At 42.4% G+C, this 20,595-nt stretch overlaps 1 protein-coding gene across 3 annotated transcripts in view; it reads right to left on the reverse strand.

The window, feature by feature from the left end:
* LRRN3 (leucine rich repeat neuronal 3) overlaps positions 1 to 20,595 on the reverse strand; it is a 325,597-nt gene that overhangs the window by 280,662 nt on the left and 24,340 nt on the right. Inside the window, exon 2 of one of the 3 annotated variants that reach the window (XM_085653192.1) lies at positions 237 to 308. The exons of the other annotated variants lie outside the window; for them this stretch is intronic. The gene's annotated coding sequence lies outside the window, so the exon portion shown is untranslated. The remainder of the gene's footprint in view (positions 1 to 236; positions 309 to 20,595) is intronic. 3 annotated transcript variants of the gene reach the window in all.

The following is a 20,595-nucleotide window of genomic DNA, read 5'->3' on the forward strand; positions in this document are numbered from 1 at the left end:
GCATCATCGTTTTATTATTAGACTTGTTCTTTCCTGCACTGCCCAATGCTGTGCAGGTAGAATAAGTGCTTACTCAAATAGCCCTTCAAAGCCTCTGCTATATATACAATATCCTAAAACTGAAATTTTGTGACATAAGTATTTAAAATGCAAAAGTATGGATTAGTATAACAGGCATGGTGTCTAATCATAAACAAAATCACAACATGTTCCTGAAAAAGGAACTGTTCACTCACCCAATCAAAATATTAGTGCTGTTAAAATGTTCATACATTAAAACACATGGGCATTTCTTCATTCCTCGAGTTCTGGAAGTTCAGGTAAACAGAAATAAAAATGTGTTATACAGATTAGTTTAGTAAACTTTAGAAAGTGTGATGTTGCCAGCATCTAAAAATGTGGCTGTGTCCTTCCGGAGTTTGTAATGTTCACAGCAATACTTGATTTAACAAAAATGATATAACACATCTAGGAAAAACAAAACACGTAAAATCTTAGTTTATGCATACATTTCAAACTGTTGAAGAAATATTTGAACATAAGGCATTTAGAGTGCTACACGAAGGTTTTGTGACGATGTAACAGTGCATATGCAATGTAAAGGAGTAATTTTGAACACATAGGAATAGAACTAGTCTAGCTGCACAAAATTAGCTTTAAAGAAAGGAGGATTGCAAAGGAACTGGTTCTGTTCCAGTATAAGACCCATATCGAGTCCAGAGCGGGAAACATCAGCGTTTTGGCCCACTCATCTAATCGATACTGTGGTTTTAATCTGGCTGGAACGGTCTAAGGTCCTTTGGAGTAGCACCTCAACTAATAAGATATAGAAACATCTTTATATTCAATGCAAACAGCTCATCATGAATGTGCATAGACTCTGCACAGTAATATTGTGAAAATGCTTGCCTTACCGTCTAAATAAATTCACAAGGGCTTATTCACAAAGATAAATCTACAACTTTAGACACTGACAAAACAGAAATCCTCATTCTCGGGTCCAACCCCTCCGCTTGGGATGACTCTTGGTGGCCCACTTCACTGGGCCCCCCCCCATTCCCCACCGACCACACACGCAACCTAGGAGTCATCCTCGACTCGAAACTCTCCATGACCAAACAAGTCAACGCAGTCTCCTCCACCTGTTTCAACACCCTCCGAATGCTCCGCAAGATCTTCAGATTTATAGCGACAAACACAAGGAAAACAGTCACCCAGGCCCTGGTCAGCAGCAGGCTCGACTACCGAAACGCCCTCTACGCCGGAACCTCGTCCAAGCTCATCAGCAGACTACAGAGAATCCAGAATGCCTCTGCACGCCTGATCCTCGACGTCCCGCGCCGCGACCACATCACCCCCCACCTGAAGAACCTGTACTGGCTCCCCCGTCGACAAAAGAATCTCCTTCAAGCTCCTGATCCACGCACACAAGGCACTTCTCAAAACTGGCCCAGCCTATCTCAACAGCCGACTCTCCTTCTATGTACCCAAAAGAAAACTCCGCTCCGCTGACCACGTCCTGGCCATGGTCCCACGCATCCGGAAAACTACTTCCGGAGGCAGATCCTTCTCCCATCGCGCTGCCAAGACCTGGAACACCCTCCCCCTCCACCTACGTCAAACCGAAGACCAGCTGACCTTCAGGAGACAACTCAAGACCTGGCTCTTAGACCACTAATAGCTTCCCCCCCCACCCACCCCCCCAGCACCTTGAAACCCGCCCGGGTATGTAGTGCGCTTTACAAGTTACATGATTGATTGATTGATTTACTGAAATTAAATTTACTCTTGAGTAAACTACCTACTTTTGGCTATTCACCATGAACATAGGTTCCTTTATGGGTATGGGTTTATTCACGTTTATATTGATAAAACATTTACCTGGACCTAACAGGTTAGTGACTTTATTACTTGTGGTGGACTATTATTCACCTAATGAATAATTCCTCTTTTTGCATGGATGATAATTAAATGTCCAGTCCTTGGCATTTTAAGGTAGAATGTAACAGGACTCAGTACCTAAACTGAAGACCCAGACTAGATTCCCTATATTTCCTAACACAACTGTTATGGTTCTAGACTAGCAAAGATGATGGGTGTAAGCAGGAAATTCAATTTTAACCCTCCATTATTTATCCTAATATGGCCTGCAAGCACAGTCTGTACTTCAAGATGGCCAACAAACTTCAACACAATTCCAGTGTGTTTATTTCTGGGATCAGTCCTTTCCTGCAACGTGGTCCCTGTCTGAACGATATATAAAGAGACTCTGATCAGAGTACCAGTTCATTATAAGTGTTTGCTCCTGCTGTTGCATTCTTCACTCCTCATTCAGCTCCCCCTATGAATCAATCACTGCTTGCTCCAGCCCTATGTGCTCCAGTTCTTGTTTGTTCCATCTTTGCATACTCCAGTCACGTTCCATTATTGCTAGCTATAGCTCAGCTCCAGGGATGCCAGTTTCAGCTCCAGCTCTGCTTCAGATCTGATTTCACTCCAGCTCTGCTCTTGGCCCAGCAGCTCAAGTTCTATTCAACACTGAATCATAGTCCAGCTGTGCTCCAGACCTGTCCGTTCCAGCTCTGATTCCAGTGTTAGTCATTCTCCATCCCTCATCCAGCTGCATCTCTGTACCTGTCCTTGCCTTATTCCAGCTCTGCTCTGATTCTGGTAGCCCCCGCTCTGCTCCAGTATTCTTTCTACCCCAGGCCTGCTTCAGGCCTGAGAGCCTCAGCTCTGCTTCAACCTTAGGGTCAAATTACGACTTTGATGGTGTGGGAGTGGGCCGACCCACACCTATGCCCTGCTTCCACACCACCAAAGTCGACTGCCGCCCACCTGCCAGATTACGAGTTTTTTTGTGGTCGGGCGGGTGGTGCTTTGGCAGTTCTAAGGCCCATATGTGAGCCTTAGAACTAAAGAGCTGAGGGAGTGCCAAAGCCTGTTACTGCACAGTATGGACCATGCAGGGACAGGGACAACAGATGCCCCCTGGCATGTACCCCCATGCACATGGGCACCAGGGGTCCATGTAGAGCCCCCTTGCTTTCCTGACTGCCACACATTTCATGGAGGGCTCAACACCATTAAAAGTGTGGCGGTCTAGAACATCATAATATGCAACCATTTTGCTGCCCCAGACCGCCATGCTACAACCAAGATCGTGGATCCCTGGTGGTTGCGACAGTCTCATGCTAGTCCGACCACCAAAGTTCTACTGTGGCGGCCGTAGTTGCACAGTCACTGCTGTACCACCATGTGTTTGGTGGTCTGTGGACCGTCAAACTCATATTCAGCCCCTTAGTCTTGCCCATATTCAAAACATCAGCCTTGCAGGAACTGTCCACTATCAAGGCCATCTTATTTGTTTTTGAAATGTATGAAGCTTGACCCCAAAACCAGACGTAAATGGTCACTGTACCACAGTCAGTTACATCAATCTGCAAATACAAAAAATAGTCAAACCTAAGCAGGAACAAAATCGAAAAATAAAATTGAGGAAGAAGGAAAAAATATCTGACTAATTGTAAAAAAGATTGCTGAATTTGAAGAACTCAAGATATGCTAGCTTGAATATAAAGGCTATCTGGGATTTTCTTTTTAAAGTAGAAGACTGAGAGGGAGAATAATGATACATTGAAAAACGGTTCCATATTCGGAATGAGCCTGCAGTAAAAACCAGTGCAGATATTATCACAAGAACATTTTTGATGGTCCTTATCACTCTGGAACCGACCAAGAATGCATCACAATTTACATGCTGAATAAGAAGAATGAACAAGTGCAAAGTAAGCCAAGCAGAACATTTTAAGAGAGAGCCAGAGGTGAAGAGGAAGCCAGTGAAGAGAGAAGAAACAGTTACAATTAGATTGACATTCAAGATCCCAAGAGCAGGTCAGGCTGCACAATGAAGCATGGCCTAGTAAGGGGAAAGATAAAAAAGAAAGGATGCCATAGAGAATCGAATTACCTTCATATAGTCTGGCATGAACAGGAGCTTGAACTTTAATGCGAATATCTGAACAAGATAGAAGAGGCTAGTCCCTTTTTAAAATAAATGAATGGAAAGCACAAAAGAAACAAGTTAACTGATACGTTCCTTGGTATTCAGTTAACACATATGTGCAGAGACATCTGAGATTTTGCAAATGGTGATCGAGGAGGACTGACGCCCACAGGAGCTAGAGACAAGAGCCATCGAGACACCAAAGAGAAGTCAGAAAAGAATGTAATAAGAAGTACCTCAATTTGGGAGAAATTGAAATTAAAAAGGAGACCAGGCAATGATTCCTTGTGGTAGTTTACCAAATAGGTAGATTGCTCGATAGTAACATATTAATTTATGTTTTAAAAATCTTAAAAATTCACTTAAAAACCTCAGTTAAAGTGGAGTTCTGATTACAAAGTAAAATTAATAAAACACAGAAATTCGAAAGTTGTGATTAGGACCACAGTTCATAACTTGCAGGACAGCCATACAAACCATTACTGGCACACCAATGATTAAATGATGTCAAGGATAACTTTACTAATGAGACAAAGCCTCAAATAACAATAAAAGGGTAGTGGCAAAAGGAAGGGCCCTACTGCACAGCACCGGTGAGGCACTTCCGGATGCTGTGTTGCTAGAATATGAGAAGCTGGATTTAAAGCTTTTCCTATGAAGCAGACTGAAGTAAATGTGCATTGAGGGGTTAAAGCAGACATGAAACCAGCTGCTCGTGGGCAGAGGCAAGGGTTTTTGCTATTTATAGCAACCATACATTTTCCAAGGGTTCATAATACTTAATGCAAGAAATCTATATTCATGTCACGCTTCCCATTTCCTCATCTGTTTACTCAGATTTGCCATCCTTCCTTTTGTTTAATGCTTCAATTGTTGTTTAAAAAAGCAACATTTTGGTAAGAACTATGGGGCATTTTATCAAGCACGGCGTTAAAATTATTGCCGCTTTAGCGGCAGAAAACTGCCGCTAAAGCGGCGATATTGGGCTTGATAATATGCCCGTTAGAATTCCAATAGAAGCCCATGTTCACACCAGAACATGGGCTTCTATTGGAATTCTCAAGGACATATTATCAAGCCCATTATCGCCGCTTAAGTGGCAGTTTTCTGCCGCTAAAGCGGCGATACTTTTAACGCCGTTTCTTGATAATATGCCCCTATGTTTTTATTTTCTTTGAAATGCATCCAAGCTGATTTTCTGGGTGGTACAAGAAGCTATGGGGAGATGTCATATGTTAAGCTAACGTTGCTGCTTGAACATTTATTTTTTCTTTTCACTTCGTCCACTTTGGGCAGTAGCTACATCTCCCTACATGAAAGAGCACTGGCTTCAACATTGTTTCACTGAGAGATAAATATAAATAAAAGTTAAAACACCATAAAAAATAAGTAGCACTGTAAATCAGACAGAGCAATAAGGCAACTATTTTAAAACGCATGGAAAACTATCATGGACTACACACATTTCATACATTGGGAACACTTGAATACATGGAACAACAACATGGAAAGGAATGGTTTAGAGAAAACATGATGAAAACCTTCACAGAATTTTATTCTTTTAACTGCCGTGTCTAATTTCCATCACCTACAGAAAACATGCAAAGAAGGTTTACAATGGCAGAACCCATCACTGCTTTTCTGTCTCAAATGCCCTACTTGCAATAGGCTTAATGTTACTGATTTACACTACACTCCTTTATCCATCAACAGCACTGCTCTCAAGACGAGCACATTCCACCTCCAGGGCTGAAAAAGTAACAATACGATCCATACAAATCCTATTTTAAATTCAAATCTGAAACATTTCTGCCCTTAGAAAATGTCAATATCTCCAGCGCTCTGCTTATTTCACTTTCTAAATACCTTGAAGCTTCTTTCAGATAACTAAGTGTCATTCAGTACCTCGCAAAATATTTCACCCGTACTCAGCTTTGTAATTCCTCCCTAATACTTAGGCTTAATTTATAATTGTCTGCATGCATTTGAGCAAGAACTATATTTTAGAAATAAAATGCAGGTGTCTACTTCTGTCAGTTCACTCTTCTAGTTGTATAATTTGACATTCTGGTCTCTATTGGTTTCAAATCCTTTTATTAAAACATGCACTGAGTCTCTGGTTTGGGCCTGGCATGTATCAGTGAGTTATAACTAAGCAACGGGTACACATTTAGCACTTCTCTTTCGGTAAGGAGGTCGAGTCTTGCTGATCTACAACCTGCAATAACACTCCCGAGAACACATTAAATATGTGTAAAACGTATGGGTTTCGCAGTGCAAAAATATCAGCACATTATGTACATAGTAAACAAGATTGTTTTCTTCTTTTGTCCTTTATTTTGTAGATCTTCAGGCAGCCGACACGTGTTTCGTTGCATACAGGGGGAGTTATCCCGCGACTTTTTCAAGACTGTATAGGTGAAACATATAAAAAAAAACAATGTACTACCTTACAGAACAGGAGTAAATATAGTCAAAACATCTCCATTTGTGAGAGTTCGCTCAAAATGAAAACCAAATGGCATGCACAAGATGGGAAACCTCTTATAACCAGAAGAAAGTCCCATTAAAAACACATAATGACAATTTGTACACAATGATAGTACAATTATAGTGATAGAAATATAATAAACCAAAGGAAGATGGAAGAAAGAAAGATCACTGGAGATAGGAAAGTGCCGACGCGTATTAAGATCTCTGTGTGAGTGATTCACAGAATATCAATAAGGTGGGTCTCAAGAAGCCTGAAGCGTGAATCCAATCATATAGTCAGAACAGGTGAGGTTAACACACCCTCTCCACTGAAAGCGATGGAAGGTCTTGTGTGTGAACCCTATATAGCCCGTGAAGTATGAAAGGGCCATAAATACCTATTTCTTTTCTGTGGTAAACTCTGTGAACAAAGAAGTATAAATCGCAGATAAGCATTAGGTCTGCCTACCATTTTGTCAGGAATCAAACTCACGTGGTGTCTGTAGTGCACCATAAATTGCAAAAATCTAAGAAGCAACGAATTCTTGTGAAGCCTCAGATGGTGAATTTGTATCGGGCCATATAGTGTTCCTGTGTGCAGTTAGACCTTTCAAAATGGCCGCTGCTCTTTCCGTGATTTGCTGTGCATCTTTGATAAGACGTCACAAGACGGTTGAGCGCGCGGCAATCTGCGCACTTCAATCGAGTTGTTTTGAGAGAAGCTAGTGTTTTCCGTCTGCTCCCCTTACCTTGAGGAAGGCGGACCTTGAACTTGTGGAGAGATATTTTCGGAGTTTAGTCACCGAGCTGAATGTACCGCTAGCAGTCAGCGTCAAGTTTTATGCGGTTATCAGCTATCCTAGAATCGGACTGGTTCAGTTGCGGTTCCGTCTAGAACCTGAGATATTCGTTTGTCCTACACCTGAGGAAGCAGTTTCCAGAGTGGCTGAGTTTAGACCTTCCGGAGAACTTCAAGAAGCCAAATCTGCATCAACGACGAAAGCCAGTAAGCGAGTGCAAGCGCTGTACACCAGTTTCCTTTCCTCCCCTTGGCGTCCTCTCCTTTTCCTTTCCGCCCTATTTTCCCTTTCCCTGTGCCTTTTTGCGCGCATCTTTTCCAACTGAAGTTGTGGAATCTATCTACGCTGGTGTGAAACAATCGTGACATTCGACGCTACAGCGTCAGAGAGAGAGACAGTTGTTCTGCTACTATATGTACATATTTTGTTCAGGGTAAAACGTTGGAACAGTGATTTTTATCCAAAAAGTATTATTAAGACTGTAATACCCTAAAAGATTAGAAAAGAATACATCATTACATAGAAGAGTAGCAAGCCTGCAGGAGTACAAGGTAGGAGTAGAGGAAGATAAATGTCAGTAGGAAGAAGAGAAGAGTAGGATGTCATTGTAACCCTTTCTCACCTCTGTGCATTAGGTGTACCTCGTCAAGAATTGCCAGTGAAGAATCACACACTACAAAAGACTCAACAGAGAAGGCAGTAACACCACCTTGAGGCCATACACCTTCCTGAGGCAGTCTCTTCTCTTCCACTTCCCCTTTCCCCCGTGATAGTGCCGTTACCTAGTCTGGGTGACTGTACTGATGCAGGGGCATTGGGAGTAGTCGTCAATTCTGTTTCTGTGGAAATTGCGGTACCTTCTGACAGATTGAAGTGCCCACGAGTTTATTTCCACCCAGGCAGAATGGCGGAAGGTTTTAGTTTAAAATCCTTAGGGGAGATGTTAGAGGCTATCCAAAGGGAATTAGGAGCGGTAAGGGAGGAAACGGTTTCGCTAACACAGAGAGTAAATGGGTTAGTAGCAGGAGCCACTCCTATAGCTCAGACCTCTTCCCCCAATTTGTCTTCAGAGCCCAACCCTAGAACAGTCGCGCAAGTAGTCCATTCTGTTTCCCCTTTAATTCCATTAGCTCCGCCTGAAAGGTATTCTGGGGATGCACAGAAAGCGCAACTATTTTTGACACAGTGTTCCCTTCATTTCATGTGTCGACCTGCGTTATTCCCTGACGCACAATCCAAGGTCGCTTTTATTCTCTCTTATTTGAGTGGGGATGCGGCTAACTGGGCAATGCCATTGGTGTCCAGAGACCACCCATTTTTGAATGACCTGGAACGTTTCAAGGCCGAATTTTTGAGGATTTTCGACAGCACTGACAATGAACTTCTAGAACTTCGTCAAGGAAGCAAGGATTAGGTAACTTATTTAACCCAGTTTAATAAGTTGGTTGTGGAAACAGACTGGCCAGAAGGAAAAGAGCGGCTCTCTTCTATAGAGGATTGCGAGAAGAAATAAAGGATACATTAGCACAAATTCCTAATCGACCTACTGAATTATCAGCTTTAGTGGATCTGGTTTTAGAAATAGATTTTCGTTGGACAGAACGGAGAGGTGAAAAAAGAAAAGAATTTCGTTTCCTACCTCCCAGATTTGATCGAAGTCGACAAGAGACCAGTAAGGTGTCTCCTTCTGATGTGGAACCAATGCAAATTGGAATGGTAGGAGGCCCCTTGAGTAAAGAAGAGAAGGAACAAAGAAGACTGAAAAGAATATGTATGTACTGTGGAACTTCGGGACATTTTGTGAAAGAATGTCCAAAAAAGCCTAAGTCCTTGGTGAAGGGAAACGAGCAACACCATCAGTAGACGGGAGCACTCTAATGGTGTCAGAAGATAAGATGGCTCCGAATTCCCATTATGTGATGAATACTTTACAAACCATGACCCCTCATTTGATCTTGCATATGACTATTCAGTTTCGGGAGCAAGAAGCTGCTGGAGTAGCTATTATGCTAGACTCCGGAGCCACAGGAAACTTCTGTGACATAAAATATGCACTAAGAATGGGAATAAAAGGCATCTGTAAAGAGAGAAGTGAATTAGTTCGGGCAGTAGATGGAACTAATCTCTCATCTGGGCCCATCACTCAACACACGGAACCTTTGAAGTTGATTCAAGCAGACGGCCATAGTGAAATTATTCAGTTCAATCTTATAGATGCGCCTCAATTTCAAATGATTTTGGGACTTCCATGGCTCACCACCCACAATCCCACTATAGATTGGGAAAACCGAACAGTACTCATGAGTTCCCAATATTGTTTAGAATATTGTTACCATGATCCAGAGGAAAATATTGAACTTTCACAAGCATCTTTGTTATCTTGCGGAGGAGAATCAATTTGTGTCATCAATACTACAGAAATTCCCTCTGAGTATCAAGAGTTTAAAGAAGTATTTTGTGAAAAAGAAGCGGAAAAATTACCTCCGCATCGCCCATACGATTGTACCATTGAATTAGAACCGGGGGCGGTTCTTCCTTGTTCAAGAATCTATGCCCTAACTGAAGGCGAAAACCGTTACCTCAAGGAGTATTTGGATCAATATTTGGCTAATGGATTTATTAGACCTTCACAGTCCCCAGTATCCTCTCCTTTATTCTTCATCCCCAAGAAGGAAGGATCTCTTAGGACCTGCATTGACTATCGCGCCCTCAATCGAGTGACCATCAAGAATCGTTATCCGTTACCTTTGATTTCCGTCCTCCTTGATCAAGTGAAGGAAGCTCAAATTTTCACGAAATTAGATTTGAGAGGGGCTTACCATCTTATTCGTGTAAAAGAAAGCCATGAGTGTAAAACGGCATTTCGAACTAAATATGGGCTATTTGAATATCAAATCATGCCGTTTGGTCTGTGTAATGCCCCAGCCGCTTTTCAACATTTCATCAATGATATCATGGGAGATTTGATTGACAAGATAGCAATTGTATATTTGGACGATATCTTGATCTTCTCTAAGATTTCTCAAGAACATGCTACACATGTAAAGATGGTTTTGGAAAGACTGCGTCTTCATCAATTGTATGTGAAACTGGAAAAATGTGCTTTCAGTGTGCGAACAGTTGAGTTTCTCGGATTTGTCCTTTCTTCGGCAGGAGTGACCATGGATCCAAAGAAGATTCAATCAGTTATTAATTGGCCCTCTCCAAGAAATGTTAAGGAGATACAGCGATTTTTGGGATTTGCTAATTTTTATCGCCGTTTCATTCAAGGATTCTCACAGAGAATTATTCCTATCACCAGACTCTTAAAGAAAGGTCAAAAATTTCAGTGGACTAAGGATGCTGAGATGGCTTTTGAGTTTCTCAAGAAGAGTTTTACTACTGCTCCCATTTTGATGCATGCGGATCCTGCAGAACCCTTCTTTGTGGAAGCGGATGCTTCAGATTTAGCCATTGGGGGAGTGTTGTCTCAACACCACAAGACAACCGGACAACTTCATCCAGTGGCTTTTCGTTCAAGGAAGCTTACGCCCGCAGAGATCAATTATACAATTGCAGAAAAGGAATTGCTGGTGGTTAAAGATGCCTTTGAAGAGTGGCGGCATTATTTGCTGGGAGCTCTTCATACCGTTACAGTCTACTCAGATCACAAGAATCTACAATTTTTGAAATCTGCTAAAACCATGACCCCTCGTCTCTTAAGATGGTCTCTCTACTTTGCAGACTTCGATTTTGTGATTACCTATCGCCCAGGAAATAAGAACTGGAAGGCAGATGCCTTGTCTCGAATTCAGACAGAAGGTCAAGAGCCTTCAAGAACTCAAGAAATTATCATCCCAGAAGCCAAGATCATCTGTACTCTTGATTTGGTTGATTTCAAAGAAGAAGTAAGGAAAAAATTGACGCCAGAAGAGATACAGAACTGGGTTCAACAGGATCCAGAAAGGAAAATCTTCGAACAGTTACCTTATGTCAAAGGTGCCCTGTATTTACCAACTACAGAACTTCAACGCAAAGCAATGCAAGTATGCCATGATCAACCTTTGGCAGGACATAAAGGCGTTCTAAAAACTCTCGAACTCATTCAACGATATTTTTGGTGGCCAGAGATTCGGTCCAGTGTCATACAATATGTGGCAACTTGTCAAACCTGTGCCCAAGGGAAAGCCATGAGACAAGCCCCATCAGGACTTTTGCAACCCTTACCCACTCCGTCCCAACCTTGGCACACAATCACTATGGATCTAATAGTGGATCTGCCTTCAAGCCATGGATATAACACTGTGTTAGTTTTTGTTGACACCTTCACTAAGATGAGCCATTTCATACCTTTAAGAGGGGTTCCTACCGCTAAGGAGTTAGCAAAACATTTCAGTGAGCACATTGTCAAGATACATGGAGTCCCAAAAGTTCTGATTTCAGATAGAGGGTCTCAGTTTGTGTCTCATTTTTGGAGAGCCTTCATGCAAGGGTTGGGAGTAGAGACCAGATTCTCGACCAGTTATCATCCTGAAACAGACGGGCAGACCGAAAGAGTCAACCAGGAGTTGGAGCAATATCTTAGAATGTTCCTTCTGGATCAGGAGTGTGAATGGTCTGATTTATTATGGATGGCAAAGTTTACATGCAATAATGCTAAAAATGTGTCTACGGGGTTTCCTCCTTTTTTCCTAAACTATGGTAGACATCCAAACCCTTTCATGGGACAGGGAGACATGGGTGTTCCCGCAGTTAAAGACCTCATGAAAGATCTTCTTAATACTCGCAAATCGGCAGAATCCAATTTGGTCAAGGCTAAAGCGAGTTATAAGAAACAGGCAGACAAACATAAAAATATGGCACCAGAATACAGGGTGGGCGATTTGGTGTGGTTATCTACACGTAACCTCCATCTCAAGGGTAATCGGAAATTCCAACCACGTTTTGTGGGACCTTACCTGATTGAATAGTTACTGGGTCCTGTCACCGTAAAATTAAAATTGCCCTCTCATACAGGTATTCATCCAGTTTTCCATGTCTCTTTAATTAAAAAATGCACTCCAAACACTAGAATAGTGAAGCCTCCGGCGCCCCTAGTGGTAGATGGACATCCTGAATATGAGGTCAAAGATATATTAGATTCTAAAAGAACTAGAGTAGGGCTTTACTACTTAGTGGATTGGAAAGGTTATGGTCCAGAGGATAGATCCTGGGAGTTAGCTACGAATATCCATGCTCCTCGACTTTTGAGGAGATTTCACAGTCGATACCCTTTCAAACCTGGGCCGATGAATCGGCCTTTGATAGGGGGTACTGTCAGGAATCAAACTCACGTGGTGTCTGTAGTGCACCATAAATTGCAAAAATCTAAGAAGCAACGAATTCTTGTGAAGCCTCAGATGGTGAATTTGTATCGGAACATATAGAGTTCCTGGGTGCAGTTAGACCTTTCAAAATGGCCGCTGCTCTTTCCGTGATTTGCTGTGCATCTTTGATAAGACGTCACAAGACGGTTGAGCGCACGGCAATCTGCGCACTTCAATCGAGTTGTTCTGAGAGAAGCTAGTGTTTTCCGTCTGCTCCCCTTACCTTGAGGAAGGCGGACCTTGAACTTGTGGAGAGATATTTTCGGAGTTTAGTCACCGAGCTGAATGTACCGCTAGCAGTCAGTCAAGTTTTATGCGGTTATCAGCTATCCTAGAATCAGACTGGTTCAGTTGCGGTTCCGTCTAGAACCTGCGATATTCGTTTGTCCTACACCTGAGGAAGCAGTTTCCAGAGTGGCTGAGTTTAGACCTTCCGGAGAACTTCAAGAAGCCAAATCTGCATCAACGACGAAAGCCAGTAAGCGAGTGCAAGCGCTGTACACCAGTTTCCTTTCCTCCCCTTGGCGTCCTCTCCTTTTCCTTTCCGCCCTATTTTCCCTTTCCCTGTGCCTTTTCGCGCATCTTTTCCAACTGAAGTTGTGGAATCTATCTACGCTGGTGTGAAACAATCGTGACATTCGACGCTACAGCGTCAGAGAGAGAGACAGTTGTTCTGCTACTATATGTACATATTTTGTTCAGGGTAAAACGTTGGAACAGTGATTTTTATCCAGAAAGTATTATTAAGACTGTAATACCCTAAAAGATTAGCAAAGAATACATCATTACATAGAAGAGTAGCAAGCCTGCAGGAGTACAATGTAGGAGTAGAGGAAGATAAATGTCAGTAGGAAGTCATTGTAACCCTTTCTCACCTCTGTGCATTAGGTGTACCTCGTCAAGAATTGCCAGTGAAGAATCACACACTACAAAAGACTCAATAGAGAAGACAGCAACACCACCTTGAGGCCATACACCTTCCTGAGGCAGTCTCTTCTCTTCCACTTCCCCTTTCCCCCGTGATAGTGCCGTTACCTAGTCTGGGTGACTGTACTGATGCAGGGGCATTGTGAGTAGTCGTCAATTCTGTTTCTGTGGAAATTGCGGTACCTTCTGACACATTTGCACTCTAAAACATTCTAGGTGCACGTCAAGACCGGATACCTACTCAATTTGTGGTGATATTTCCAACCCACAAAGGGTGTCTGTCTTTAGCGGCGTCCTTAAATGTGGTAACTGTACATCCAGGGATCCTGATGCGTCCTGTTAAAAAAGACTGTAAGACAACAAAATCGAATATCTCAAAAGGTGTCTCTGCCCAATAGCTAAGCTGCATAGCTCAATGCCCAACTCTATCTCTTAAACCAATTTCGACCTATAACCAATTTCGCTCATTGTCAATCCTGCAACTATTCATATACCAGAAACTATGAGATTTGTCATCAAAACCCCATATAAGCTAAGCACCATACCCAATAAATTTGGCATATAAACCTCAGTATATCGATCACGCAAATATCCCATGCATAGATGTACACGCAAACATCGGGAGCAGTTCAGTAAAATGTAAGATGTCTAACCGTTATATTGCCAAAAGAAAAGGTATCACACGCTCCTATTTTATATAAACGATCGCGTTAATGGGTACATATCTACCTCCAAGACATCCACATACCAAAACAGCCTGTCTGGCATTAATCGGACATCAGATTTACTCAGCGCATATCCCCTGCTTCTGTATGGCATGTATACCTTAGTACAACAATCAAGTAAATGCCCCGTGCATACATGTCTACGCAAAAACGAGCGCAGTTCAGTTAAAACAAAAAATGTCTAACCGTCGTATCACCAAAGAGATCTAACCAAAGGTTCCACACGCTCCTATTTCATATCAATGAGCGCGTTGATAAGCATGTAACTACCCCCAAGGCATCCACATAACAAGACAGCCCGTCTAGCATTAACCGGACATTGGATTTCGACAGTACATATTCCCTGCTTCTATCAGGGACACATTATCAAACCAACTTATTGTCATGAAATCTGTTGCATCACTTCTCCTACCTAAGGCTGAAATTCGTCGCCCAGGACGCCGCCACTTGTGTGATGCCGAGTACGGTAACACGAGTGTCACTGCAAAAAGCCCTGCTTATGTCTGATGGACTTCTCCTCACCGACGTCATAAGAATCTGCCAATCACCGGCTCCGCTTCCACCATGAATAGTAAACATAATGCAAGGACTAAAGGTATGTCACTTCTATTGCGGTGGCCATCTTAGAACGTGAGTGTCTCCAGTGTATGTCATGCATTATAAATGGATTACCACTACTGTGTAATAGGCAGACAGCCATATCCAGTGGAGTAGGCAAACGGAACTTGTGTGGGTGATAAGTTCCATCCATAAGTATATATAAGAATCATTGGTGATTTGTCACGACGGGAGTTGTGAGTTTGATTATCAGTTTCACCTGTGATTAAATAGGTAATACGCCCACAGGCTGAGCGGAAGCAGAAATGTGGGTGCGTAATAGTCATATGAGTAATCTTTTTCAATCCCCTCTGGTGCTCATTATAACAGGAATGCAATTGGGAAATCATCAATCAAACAAGCGAGCGTAAATACACAAAATCATATGGTACAGTTTTCAAAACCAGAAAGAGAAACCACCATCAGATGAGACATTAGATTATTCCATTCTCATTATCATCCATATGTTACATCAATACTCGAGGTTCAGCATGAGATGTGGCAAACGTCAGGAATTCAACTCCCCAGGAAATAGTGTAGTTCCTAGTCAATATTTAATCCGGTCTCAGTACTCTGCAGTCTCAAAATCCACAAAGCCTCCCTCCTACGTAAGGCTAATTCCCTTTTACCACCCCTAGGATGTCGTGGTATGTGTTCAATTCCATAATACTCAAAACGTTTGTTCATGGTTTGAACGGAACAACGTGACATGTGAGCGGCACGAGGACACCTCATGTCTCCATGCTTGACTGCTCACATGTGTTCTTTTTTTTTTTGCCGAGTTTTATATAGTGCAAACTTGACCCGAATCCAATCAGGTATCAGAACGCTTTACATAGCACCAGTTACGTTACATGAGGACACAAATTCATTTTTTTTTGTTTCCTCTCGCGTAGTGTCCTTATAGTGCTGCCAATATACCTCTTATTGGACCTGCACTCAATGATGTATACTACAAACTTAGTGAGGCAATTGATGTTGGACAGAATGTTGTAAGTCCTTCCCCCTGGCCCCAAAAATGTGATCTTTTTGCTCCTTGCCCGTTTGCAGGCACTGCAGTGTCCACAACCAAAGAAACCCTTGTGTGTCTGCTGATCCAACTTTCTCGTATCCCTATTTTCGGGTAACTTGGGCTGAGTATGGTCCTAAGAGATACACCCCGTCTATAGGTGATGTTGGATCTGTCCGTAATGTACTCACTAAGGGATTTGTCAGCCTTCAGTAGGTGCCAATGTCTGTTAAAACTTTGCATCAGTACCCCAGACCAGTTGTTATATCTCGTGATCATCCTTATTTTGTTATCAGTACTGTGAGGGTCTGTCCATTCCCTCAATGTGTCCTTCCGCTTGATTCTGTCAATTCGTTGTTCAGCTTTCCTCAAGGTCTTCTTGTCGTAACCCCTGCACTCAAACCGTGTCAATACACTCTTCTTGCAATCTTCAAACTCTGGGTCGAAGCTACAATTACATCTTGCTCTAATAAGTTCTCCATATGTAATAGAACGGATTTGGTGAGAGGGATGTGCACTTGATGCATGCAATAGTGAGTTGCACGCTGTCTTTTTACGGAAGAGACCACTATGAATATGATTTTCTCTAATGTAAAATTCAACATCCAGAAAGGTGATTCAACTCTTGCTATATTCAAACGTGAATTGTGTGTTGTGCTCATTACTATTCAGATATTCAAAGAATTCAGTCAGCTTAATAATAGAGACCATCCATATCATCAGAGAGTCATTAATATATCTGCCCCAATATAGTATGGAGACATTTCATTTGGATCTCATCGGGCTCCAGATCCTCATCTCCTTGAACCAACCCATAAACAGGTTAGCGTACGAGGGAGAAAATTTGGAGCCCATGGCAACACCTTGTTTCTGTCTGTACCATTTTTCCTTGAACAGGAACACGTTATTGTCCAAGATTAACTCAATCATCTCTATTAACATCTCAGTATGACTCCATGCACTTGCTGATCTACTATTGAGAATCTTCTTTATCGCAACCAGCCCAATGTTTTTCCTGATACTGGTGTACAATGCTGTCACATCTAACGTCACCATGGTCATGTTCTCATCCCAATTAAGGTCTACCATAATCCCTAGGATGTGTTTTGTGTCTCGGATATATGACGGTAGATTGGTCACCATAGGTTTCAGGAAAGTGTCAACATATTCTGAAATTCTCTTTGTAGGCCCCTCATTCCCAGAGATGATGGGTCTACCTGGGGGAAATGGAAGTGCTTTGTGTACCTTAGGTAGCATGTACATACAGGGGTACCTAGGCCGGTCGACCCTCAAGTACGTGAATTAATTGTCATCTATTAACCCCTGTCCATGCCACTGTTTCAAATGCTTGTTAATCTGATCTGTCAATGTCCATATGGTATTGTTAGGGAGAAGCTCATAACATTCTGGATCATTAAGTTGTGTCAATTTCTCATTCTCATAATCTGAGCTACGCATGATGACAATATTGCCCCCTTTATCTGCTTCACGGATTATGATGTCTGTGTCACTACTCAATTACTTCAGGGCATTGTGTTCTTTATATGACAAGTTGTCCCTCTTCACCCTAGAGTTTTACTGTCCTCATGTTTGTCAAGGTCTGCAATAACCTGTCCGTGAAAAATGTCAATGTTATTGCCAGCAAACAGCGTCGGAGTCCATTTGGATTTCTCTTTGAGATTACTGGTTATATTGTAATCGCTCGTTATATTTAGATCTCTTATGATCATATCAGAAGTTATGACCTCATCTTCACAATCTGTTAACGATAGTAAGAGTCTGGTGTCTAGTATATCTAGAATAAAATGTTCACTGGATGTCAAGACCCCATGATTCTGTTGCAAGTCTTTATTAACATAATTCATCATCTCAAAATGTTTCTTAAGCTTCATTCTCCTCACAAATCTGTAAAGGTCTATTTTGACATTACACACATCACCAATGAAATTTGGGCAAAAACTCATGCCTTTAGTTAACATAGACATAACATCACTTGAGAGACATTTGTCAGTTAAGTTAACAACATTAACATTTCTCATTTCCTCTGGTTCCAGGACCTGGTCCTCACTCCTGGACGCTCTTCTCCCTGCGCCCCCTCTCTTTTCCCTCCTTGTTCCTTGTTTTCCTACTGGTGCGGGTCGTCTGTTTTCCCTGGTCCCTCCTTTTATCCTCCTGACCTCCTGTAAGAAACTACTCTCATTATTATGAGCACCGGTCATTCCCTCTCCTCTGACGGACTCGCTGCCGCTGGTATGGGCTGTGTCCAAGGAAATCGAGCTGGAGCTAATGGATTTCCCATCATTGTTACCTTGCTGACTTGTTTTCGGTACTAAGTAATCATACTTCCTGGTGAACATGAATATACTGCCACTGGAGTAGTCACGTTCGTCCCTCTTTAACTTCCTGGTTTTCCGCTGTTTTATATCTAAGATATGGTGTTGTATGATGTCATTTAGGATAGCATAATTCTTCTCTGTAGCCTCGGGTAAATTCAAATTCTTAATCTCGGTTTCAATTTGGTCAATGTCTTTCTGCAATTGTGCCCCCTTCCTTTCACAATTCTCAATGAGAATCCCACCATCTTGACATCTCGCTCTTCCCAGGCCTCTCGAGCTTGATAAATTTCTCCCTCAGTCCCTCTTGCCTGGAGGGTTGCCCACCTTGTGCTAATGAGGTAATAGCCTTATTGCCTGAGATATTGTTAAAAAGGTCCTCTGCCTCTCTGTCCCTATTCATCATTTCGTTAGTGAATGAAGTCATCGTGCCTCCTGGACAGCCACCTAATTGTCCTGAAGGGGAAAATGTGAACAGTGGTATACTATTAAGGTGAAATGGCGCCACTAATTAGATTAGCACATCAAGATATCTAGAAGTCTCTTATTTTGGAAACAGTGCTGCAAGGTGAGGAGAACCACCAACCTCCCCAAAATCAAGGCCTGAGCCAACAAACTGCAATAACACTCCCCAGCACACGTTAAATATGTGTAAAACCTATGCGTTTCGCAGTACAAAAATATCAGCACATTATGTACACAGTAAACATGATTGTTTTCATCTTTTGTCCTTTATTTCGTAGATCTTCAGACAGCCGACACGTGTTTAGTCACATACAAGGGGAGTATCCCGCGACTTTTTCAAGGCTGTATAGGTGAAATATATACAAAAACACCAATGTTCTACCTTACAGAACAGGAGTAAATATAGTCAAAACATCTCCATTTGTGAGAGTTCGCTCAAATTGAAAACCAATTTGCATCCACAAAATGGAAAATCTCTTATAACCAGAAGAAAGTCCCATTAAAAACACATAGCGACAATTTGTACACAATGATAGTACAATTATAGTGATAAAAATATAACAAACCAAAGGAAGATGGAAGAAAGAAAGATCACTGGAGATAGGAAAGTGGAGATGCGTATTAAGATCTCCGTGTGAGTGATTCACAGAATGATATCAATAAGGTGGGTCTCAAGAAGCCTGAAGTGTGAATCCAATCATATAGTCAGAACAGGTGAGGTTAACACACCCTCTCCACTGAAAGCGATGGAACGACTTGTGTGTGAACCCTATATAGCCAGTGAAGTATGAAAGGGCCATAAATACCTATTTCTGTGGTAAACTCTGTAATCAAAGAACTATGGGGCATATTATCAAGGACGGCGTTAAAAATTATCACCAGTTTAGCGGCAGAATAGAAGTCCATGTTCTGGTGTGAACATGGGCTTCTATTGGAATTCTCCAGGGCATATTATCAAGCCCATTATCGCCGCTTTAGCGGCAGTTTTCTGCCGCTACACTGGTGATAATTTTAACACCGTCCTTGATAATATGCCCCTATAATTCGCAGATGAGCATTAGGTCTGCCTACCATTTGCACTCTAAAACATTCTCAGTGCACATCAAGACTGGATACCTACTCAATTTGTGGTGATATTTCCAACCCAGTCACAGGGAAGACCTGGTTTGGCAGCTCAGCCTGGACTGTTCCCATGAGGCTCAGGGTGAAGACTGATTTGCATATAGCTGGTTCTGAACTGAGGTGGCGAAGTGAGCTAAAGAATGATGATGAATTCAACCCAGATCTGTGACTGGTGGTGAGTATCTGAAAAGTTTCAGCGCTCCGTGCATCATCTCCTTGGGTTTTGCTTTGATCACCCTAAATTGGCAGGGTATACCCAGACGTGGGTCCCTTGCTAACTTTGATACTGGATTCAAGCTAGCCTGGCTGGTGAAGGGTGTTAAACAGAAACCGGTCTCAGAATGCTTTTTTCTGGTTCAGGGAAGACCAGGCTTGGCAGTTCAGGCTGGACTGTTCCCATGAGGCACAGGGTCAAGACTGATTTGCATGTAGCTGAATCTGAACTGAGGTGGCGAAGTGAGATAAAGAATCATGATGGATTCAACCCAGATCAATAACTGGGGGTGAGTGTCTGAAAAGTTTCAGCGCTCCGTCCATCATCTCCTTGTGTTTGCAAGGTGCCCAGTAGCCCATCCCTGGGCCCTGGGAAGAATTGTGAATAGGGGAGTACCGTTCCATTTCCTAGAAAGGTGAGAGGGGCATTTACCTGCTCAAGACTGCCAGTTCATGAGACTGCACACAGGAGTGCAGTCCACATCTGGAGCTGGCTCGGGGAAGCCTGGTGTCGGTTCCCGAGGTTGTGCCGCAACAGAAAAGTGCATGTGTGCTCTGGTGGGACCAGGCACCCCAATGAA

Source organism: Triturus cristatus, chromosome 4_1 (assembly GCF_964204655.1).
Source record: "Triturus cristatus chromosome 4_1, aTriCri1.1, whole genome shotgun sequence".
In the NCBI taxonomy this organism is placed as follows: Eukaryota; Metazoa; Chordata; class Amphibia; order Caudata; family Salamandridae; genus Triturus; species Triturus cristatus.